This window comes from Triticum dicoccoides, chromosome 6B, assembly GCF_002162155.2.
Source record: "Triticum dicoccoides isolate Atlit2015 ecotype Zavitan chromosome 6B, WEW_v2.0, whole genome shotgun sequence".
Lineage (NCBI taxonomy): Eukaryota > Viridiplantae > Streptophyta > Magnoliopsida > Poales > Poaceae > Triticum > Triticum dicoccoides.
In genome coordinates, this window is record NC_041391.1 from 132,359,023 (window position 1) to 132,368,403 (window position 9,381).

The 9,381-nt window shown below is 46.2% G+C and overlaps 1 long non-coding RNA gene across 1 annotated transcript; it reads right to left on the bottom strand.

Annotated features, from left to right (window-relative positions):
* Positions 1-5,573: 5,573 nt before the first annotated feature.
* Positions 5,574-7,850, bottom strand: LOC119322165. The gene is made up of 4 exons (XR_005155442.1): positions 7,576-7,850; positions 7,015-7,266; positions 6,366-6,573; positions 5,574-6,003 (listed from the first exon to the last, which is right to left on the bottom strand). It is a non-coding gene; the product is annotated as an uncharacterized LOC119322165 (long non-coding RNA).
* Between the last annotated feature and the right edge of the window lie 1,531 nt (positions 7,851-9,381).

Below are 9,381 nucleotides of genomic sequence, written 5' to 3' on the forward strand. Positions count from 1 at the left end.
GAATCATTACTGTGTAGACTCTAGTGCAAGTGGGAGACTGAAGGAAATATGCCCTAGAAGCAATAATAAAGTTATTATTTATTTCCTTATATCATGATAAATGTTTATTATTCATGCTAGAGTTGTATTAACTGGAAACATAATACATGTGTGAATACATAGACAAACATAGTGTCACTAGTATGCCTCTACTTGACTAGCTCGTTGATCAAAAATGGTTGTGTTTCCTAACCATAGACATGGGTTGTCATTTGATTAACGGGATCACATCATTAGGAGAATGATGAGATTGACTTGACCCATTCCGTTAGCTTAGCACTTGATCGTTTAGTATGTTGCTATTGCTTTCTTCGTGACTTATACATGTTCCTACAACTATGAGATTATGCAATTCTCGTTTACCGGAGGAACACTTTGTGTGCTACCAAACATCACAACATAACTGGGTGATTATAAAGGAGATCTATAGGTGTCTCCGAAGGTACATGTTGAGTTGACATATTTCAAGATTAGGATTTGTCACTCCGATTGTCGGAGAGGTATCTCTGGGCCCTCTCGGTAATGCACATCACTATAAGCCTTGCAAGCAATGTAGCTAATGAGTTAGTTACGGGATGATGCATTACGTAACGAGTAAAGAGACTTGCCGGTAACGAGATTGAACTAGGTATTGAGATACCGACGATCGAATCTCGGGCAAGTAACATACCGCTGACAAAGGGAACAACGTATGTTGTTATGCGGTTTGACCGATAAAGATCTTCATAGAATATGTGGGAGCCAATATGAGCATCCAGGTTCCTCTATTGGTTACTGACCAGAGACGTGTCTCGGTCATGTCTACATAGTTCTCAAACCCATAGGGTCCGCACGCTTAAAGTTAGATGACGGTTATATTATGAGTTTATATGTTTTGATGTACCGAAGATAGTTTGGAGTCCCGGATGTGATCACGGACATGACGAGGAGTCTTGAAATGGTCGAGACATGAAGATTGATATATTGGACGACTATATTCGGACACCGGAATGGTTCCGGGGGTTATCGGATGTATACCAGAGTACCGGGAGGTTACTGAAACCCCCCAGGGGGGGTTAATGGGCCTCATGGGCCCAAAGTGGAGCAGAGGAGGGGCGGCCAGGGCATTCCGCGCGCCCCCTCCCCCTCTAGTCCGAATAGGACAAGGAGGGGGGGCGGCGCCCCCCTTTCCTTCCTTTCCTCTCTCCCCTTCCTTCCCCATCTCCTACTTGGACAAGGAAAGGAGGGAGTCCTACTCCCGGTGGGAGTAGGACTCCTCCCTGGCGCGCCTCCTCCACTTGCTCCTTTATATACGGGGGCAGGGGGCACCTCTGGATACAACAATTTGATCCTTGAGATCTATTAGCCGTGTGCGGTGCCCCCCTCCACCATATTCCACCTCGATAATATGTAGGGGTGCTTAGGCGAAGCCCTGCGTCGGTAGAACATCATCATCGTCACCATGCCATCGTGCTGACAGAACTCTCCCTCGAAGCTCGGCTAGATCAGAGGACGTCATCGAGCTAAACGTGTGCTGAACTCGGAGGTGTCGTGCATTCGGTACTTCATCAGTCGGATCGTGAAGACGTACGACTACATCAATCGCGTTGTGCTAACGCTTCCGTTTTCGGTCTACGAGGGTACGTGGATAACACTCTCCCCTCTCGTTTCTATGCATCACCATGATCTTGAATGTGCGTAGGAAACTTTTTTGAAATTACTACGTTCCCCAACAGAACGGCCTCCCCAGGCGATTTTTTTACGCCGGTGTCAAAAAAACGGTCCAGTCGCGCCCCTAGGAGCCTGATTTTCACCGGCCTGGGCCGAAATCAGCGCCGGCGGACCCAGGCCGAACCGGGTGTGCTAGGGGGCGCCGGGGCGAGTGATTTTGGCGCGAAGCAGCCACGGACCCCCCGTGTCAGCGAGACGGGCGCTTCGTCGCCCTCATCGCCTCGGTTCCCGCGGGAATCAATGCCAAGGCTGTCGCGCTGCTGCCGCCGGTCGGCCTTGCCATTGATTCCTCATGGGCGGCGCGTCACGGGGCGGCGGTGATGCCTCCCCTCCCGCCACGCGTATACACGGGCGTGGCTATATAAGCCGGTGGCCTCCCTCGCCTCAGGCCACACCAGCCCTAGCCGCCGAGCTCCCTCACTCTGTCGTGCGCCGCCGCGGCCAAGTCCTTCCTCTCCCTCTCCCGTGCGCTGCCTCCGAGCCCTCCCTCACTTCGACAGCCCCCCAATGGTCGAAAGCTTCCCCGGCGACGAGGCGGTGGCCAACGGCTTCGGCCGCCGCTCGCTCCGTGAACAGGAGTCGTGGCTCCTGTTCGAGGCCAATATCCCGGCGCCGCCGGATATGTGCACCGGGCCGTCGGGGTGGCGGCTCAGCAACGGGGGAGTGCCCGTTCCCCCGTTGCTCGACGCTATGGTGCGGGCCGCCTACTTCGCCGACGAAGTCGAGCTCGCGCACGCCTCCCTCACCGATGAGCAGCGCGCCCTCCCCTAGTATGCCGCCAACAACCACTCGGCGTGGGCGGCGTACTTCGAGCGCTGTCAGGAGCAGAGGTTGGCGTCCACCAACGGGGCGCCGGTGGTGGGTGCTATGTCTTGAGCTTGCGTTGGTTTTCCTTAAAGAGAAAAGGGTGATGCAGCAATAGTAGCGTAAGTATTTCCCTCAGTTTTTGAGAACCAAGGTATCAATCCAGTAGGAGGCTCCTCAAAAGTCTCACGCACCTACACAAACAAACAAAGAACTCGCAACCAACGCAATAAAGGGGTTGTCAATCCCTTCACGGCCACTTGCGAAAGTAAGATCTGATAGAGATAGTATGATAAGATAAATATATTTTTGGTATTTTATGATATAGATTCGAAAAGTAAAGATGCAAATAAAAGTAGATTGAAAGCTTATATGATAAAAGATAGACCCGGGGGCCATAGGTTTCACTAGTGGCTTCTCTCAAGATAGCATAAGTATTACGGTGGGTGAACAAATTACTGTCAAGCAATTGATAGAAAAGCGAATAATTATGAGATTATCTAGGCATGATCATGTATATAGGCATCACGTCCGCAACAAGTAGACCGACTCCTTCCTGCATCTACTACTATTACTCCACACATCGACCGCTATCCAGCATGCATCGAGAGTATTAAGTTCATAAGAACAGAGTAACGCATTAAGAAAGATGACATGATGTAGAGGGATAAACTCATGCAATATGATATAAACCCCAGCTTTTTATCCTCGATGGCAACAATACAATATGTGCCTTGCTTCCCCTGCTGTCACTGGGAAAGGACACCGCAAGATTGAACCCAAAGCTAAGCACTTCTCCCATTGCAAGAAAGATCAATCTAGTAGGCCAAACCAAACTGATAATTCGAAGAGACTTGCAAAGATAACTCAATCATACATAAAAGAATTCAGAGGAGATTCAAATATTTCTCATAGATAAACTTGATTATAAACCCACAATTCATCGGATCTCGACAAACACACCGCAAAAAGAGTTACATCGAATAGATCTCCAAGAAGATCGAGGAGAACATGGTATTGAGATCTAAAAAAGAGAGAAGAAGCCATCTAGCTAATAACCATGGACCCGAAGGTCTGTGGTAAACTACTCACAACTCATCGGAGGGGCTATGGTGTTGATGTAGAAGCCCTCCGTGGTCGATTCCCCCTCCAGGGGAGCGCCGGCGAAGGCTCCAAGATGGGATCTCGCGGATACAGAAGGTTACGACGGTGTAAATGGTTTTCGTTGGCTCCCTTGATGTTCTCGGGGTACATGGGTATATATAGGAGAAAGAAGTAGGTCGGTGGCCGCCCAAGGGGCCCACGAGATAGGGGGCGTGCCCTGTAGGGGTGGGCGCGCCCTCCACCCTCGTGGCCGCCTCGGCTGCTTCTTGACTTGCACTCTAAGTCCTTTGGATCACATTCGTTCCAAAAATCACGCTCCCGAAGGTTTCATTCCGTTTGGACACCATTTGATATTCCTTTTCTTTGAAATACTGAAATAGGCAAAAAAAAAACAGCAATACAGGCTGGGCCTCCGGTTAGTAGGTTAGTCCCAAAAATGATATAAATGTGTAAAGTAAAGCCCATAAACATCCAAAACGGGTAATATAATAGCATGGAACAATTAAAAATTATAGATACGTTGGAGACGTATCAGTGGGCGGCATGAAGAACAGCGAGGGGCGCCACGTGTGGTGGGGCGTCCCTGGCCGCACGCTCGACGGCGTGCTGGCGCACCTTGAGGGCGGCAACGAGCCGCCGCTGGCATACCCTCCTCCGGCGGCCCCGGCCCACGGCCCACCACCGACGTGCCGGGCAATGGCTGCCCAGGGGGTTCGTCTCTTCATCGTCTTCCTCCTCCTCGTCTCGATCTTCTTCCCACTCCTCCAGCTCTCCGGCGCTGCTCGACGTCAAGGCCGAGCCCGCGGCAGAGACGTCACTCGGCCGGAGCACCCGCAGCGCCGGCATCATCATCAACGAAGGCGGCTGGCGCGCCCCCTTGTCGGCTCCTCCGCGCTTCGTCAAGCCGAAGACGGAGCCGGGGCTCACGCCGGTGAAAACGGAGCCGGGGCTCCCCGCCGTGAAGACGGAGCCCGGTGAGGTGGAGCTCGACGACGATGCAGCTCTGAAATTGGCGCGCAAGGAATTCTTCAGGATGGAGAGGGAGCGCCAGGTCGCCGCACTGCGGCGCTTCGAGCAGCGCCGCCGGGGCTGTGAAGAAGGAGGAGCCAACGGATGGAGATGCTGTTAGCTAGCGGCGTGTGTATCTCGCCGGAAGAACTCGCCCCGGCAGGCTGCGTCTACGGTCGAGGCTGCACCGACAGGGCAGGACGTGCCGCTGGAGACTGCCAAGCGCCAGCCAATCCTGTCTTTTCATGCTATTTGAAGCTGTAGCTTTGTTACGATTTGATCTTGTTATAGGTAAGAACATGCTCTGAACGACCATCCCGGTTACAGCCAAAAAAAGAAAAAAGAAATCGCTGGATGCACCGTTTCACTTTATTGGAACGAAACCACACCACAGGCACTCGAGCAATCAAGGTAATATAGGGCCGCTCGATAATTGATGGCTGCCATCACAGGTCACAGCAGGACACTCAATAATCGATGGCTTCGGCTGCATCTACACGTGGGAAGAATCAGGGGCTCTCTTATCTAACTAGATCGGAATCGCGTCTTGGCGTGAGGGTGCCGGTCCAACGTTTTTAAGAAGCAGGTGATGCTAAATCAATAGTAATTCAGATTTAGCATATGCATTCACATAAGATAAGTCAGTAGTAATCCACGTTTAGCATATGCATGATAACGATGCAGTGAAGAAAAAACATTCAACTGTTATAGGAGCGAGACATAGTGGTGCTCAATATCGGCATGAGTCTATAAGGCAAAATCAATTTCAGTGCGTTCATAAGACCACTCGACAGAAAGTTCGAAACCAATAGCGCACCCACTCAACAGGAAGTGCGGCTTGCCGCACCCAACTTGACCCTGTCATATCCAGTCCACCAAAACAATAATACAGATGGGTAAAACACTATTAATAAGGACTATAACCACAATGAGTCTGCTATTGCATGTATATACTTACACCACAACGAGCTTTACATTGCAATATATACACTTACACATTGGCTGATAACACGTTTTAGGGTGGACAGGTAAGGCGAGACTCGATACAACTTACCAACCACTATCATTATCACTTATAGTCTCAAAAGTGGTATGTTGAGCAATAAAAATGAACAACTCCTATTACAAAAAGACAATAACTCTTTAGTAGGGTAAAGGGCAAGCTTTGCTAAAGTCACTTCGTATGGGTCAATCGCAAGGATCCGATGCTCATAGCAAATAAAACAGCATGTGACAATGATATTGTGGAGTTGTTTCATGGTGAGCAAGTCCTTGATGCTTCTTCCTATAGTTTGTCAAGTATTTCAGGATGCTGCAGTTCCAATTCCTTATTTCAAACTACAAAACAGAACCACAATGAAAAAATGATTAGCAAATTGGTTCAAGAATATCGAACAAAAATACCCACTTTCACTTTAGCTTAACTTTGATATCTTGTTTTTTTTGTTTACCTATGATTTCTTTTGCAAGTCAGTCATATAAGAACAAAGATAAATCACAGATGACATATACGACAAAATATTATAGAAATGTACAAATAGTAACTGATTGAAAGAGAAAGCTACTTAAAATGCTTAATTAGACTGAGCACATACATAACTGGAAGGGAAATGAATTTGCCTTAGACAATGAAATTTCATTATAAGATGAAACAACACAAAATAACTATCTGGCTAACGATAATTGTTTCACTCATTTACCTGTTGAAATATCCCTAGTTGGATTGTCTTGGATCTTCCTGGGTTCTGCCATTGCGGAAAAGTGCAACATGGACAGCCAGAAAACCACAGTTGCACCCACACGTTGGTTGTAGTTCCTACAACGCGCGTCCTTTGCATCAGACAAACAAATCTTGCTAAGAATCGCACTGAACATAGCCCTTGGTCTGACCGTGATAGCAGTCATCTCCTTCAAAAGGAAAATGAAGTTAAGAAAATGCAAAGGCACACCAACATGCTTGTAGTTGTAGGAGTAATTCAGAGAGGAAGCAGTGCATGTTTTAATCAAATCGCAATGGCAGTGGTAAAATTGTATTGCTTACACAAACCAGTTCTAAGATGGGCAAAGATATATATGTATTTCCTCCATTCACAAATAGATATTTCAGTATGGGCTATGTATGGACTGAAATGAGTGAACAAACCAGAATACATAGTCCATGTTGGTTTGTTATCCATTCGTAGTCCAACAACTTACATTAGCTCTGTCAGACAACCCATCTTCCATCAAATAATACAAAGAATATTCTAAAACACCGATTTCTAGCTAGCACCAATCACTGGTTCTAATAGAATAGAGGGAGGGGCAGAAATTTGTGCATGATTTTAAAAGGCACAAAAGAAACCGCACCATGTGGTGGATGATTCGGTGGGGAACTTGAACCGGAAGAATCCAAGGAAGCTAGCATCACGGGTTTGATCGGTGGCTGGTGAAGGAGGGGGTTGATGCAGTGCGAGGCAGAAATGGCGGTGGCGTAAGAGGCCATGGACGACATATTCGACGTTGCGGCCTGGTCTAAGGCGTCACGGCCAAGCCCATGACATACAAAACCTTCTACTTGGTCATCAAAAACCAATACTACTGCTTTGAGACATCAGCGCCCTACAAAATATACAGAGGGGGTAAAATGAATGGGATATGTGCTGCAAAATAATAACTGAATGATTATCGGTGCAAGAAAAAAATCAATTTCCTTTGGATGTTCACTTTATTCATATGACAAGTATGGGTTTAATCAGCAGTACGCAGAAACTTGTGTGAATTAAAATACCAACTTCACTATGGGAAGTATAGTTTCTCCGTATGTCATTGTGTCAAGATAAAGCATGTTATTTCACACTCACTTAGAATCATAAGTTCCAGTGAACTTTCCATGCAGCAATAGAAAATAAGAAGTCCTTTCATCTTTACCTTTGACCGAACATGCAAGTGGTTGAACCCAGCCCTTGCATGATGTGAAACTGTCGATTGTAGAACTAAAGCGCTATTAAAAGTAATTACATCTGGAAACAAGAAGTAGAATTGGCAAGATACTAAGAAGCACAACACAAACTGATCAGCGGTATAATCGTTACAAAGTGAGAAGCAAAAATGACATTATTGGAACAAAAAGAGACGCAATAATCTTAATGAAATAACCACATAGTAAACCGAATACAATGTTCTACAGGCTTCAGCCATCTTGTATTTCGTTTGTTCCATGAAAGAATCAAATCATTAAATTGTTAAAAGTCAAATGAAAGTAAAGCACCAAGTCAGCTAGGAACATATGTGTTTTAGAAGTATATATGAGAGAAAATGTCATCCTTGGTATGGAACCATTAACCATTCATGCAACGAATACATTAATTGCAAAATCAAACATTTGCCTTTCTAACATGGTGACCAGATTACCTGTACTACAATCAAAAGTATGATATACTGCGATAGATATGCATACACCTCAATGTCTTATCACACAATTATACATAAAATTAACCAGCGAAATGAGGCTAGGACCTAGCGGCTGTAGCAAGGGATTCAATCGAACAGACGTTGGGGCTAAACACTGGTCATTGGGGTTGGTGAATGGAATAGGCAGGTGATTCCATCCATTAACAAAGCTACTCCAACCTTCTTAATCACGACAACATATAAAGGCAGGAGTCTCACCTTGTTGTTGTAGGTTGGCAATGAGGCAGTAGCTGCAAGATCAGAGAGGCCGTTAGTTGGGGAGAGGAGGCCGAAGCGAGCTCGTTCCGGTCGGTGGCAACGGGACTTATCTGGAAGGCAGCTCCTGGGTGCCTTGCACGGTGTATCAAAGGCTGCTCACCTCGGGCCATCCAGGCCATCCTAGGAAGAGCGAAACTGCACTGGCATTAGTATTCGTACCTTTGCTTGTTCAGAACTTTGGATCAAAATATAATTGCACCTGTCACAACAATATAACATGAATACACATGTGCATTTGTGTGTCTCATATATTTGTTTAGAGCAGAACTTGCCACAAACACGCGCGCGCGTGCACAGACACACACACACACACACACACACACACACACACACACACACACACACACACACATTGGAAACAATGGTATTTAATTTGGTGGCACTGAAAATAAGGAAAATAGCACTACTAACAGAGGCTATAAAATCATTCCAATGAAAATCAAAAAGCTGGGACAGTCATCAAATTATCATGGCATTGGCATCTCACAAAGACATGTCATCTCAGCTTTCAATCCATAAGAAAATCGAGATTGAGAGATAGACGGACATGTACGTCATCGGCAGTCACTTCAAGGAGTTCTACATGGAAGTTGTCTGTCTCTTCGGTGTGGCGGAGGTTGTGCCTCTCTTGCTGAGCACCAATTGGCATAATAAGGTTCATGATGTTTGAACAAGTAATACAGGTAGATTTTGCATAATATGGCAGCGCACCATATCTCACAATTAGAATACATTATAATATTGAAAACAGAAAATGAAGTGACCAATTAGACTACTCCAATTTAGGTGACCACATTCTATAGTTTAAATTCAAAAGTTAGGCTTCTCCCTAAAGCATACACTCAAATAGGGGGCATTTAAAAAGAATCTGGATGAAACGTATACAAAACTGCATAGTTTTTTTTTCTGAAACACATAAAGGTTATGTAGAATATCAAGCGATCTAACCTTGATTTATTTTACTGCAAATAACTAAAAAAAACAACCATTATACTATGCAACATA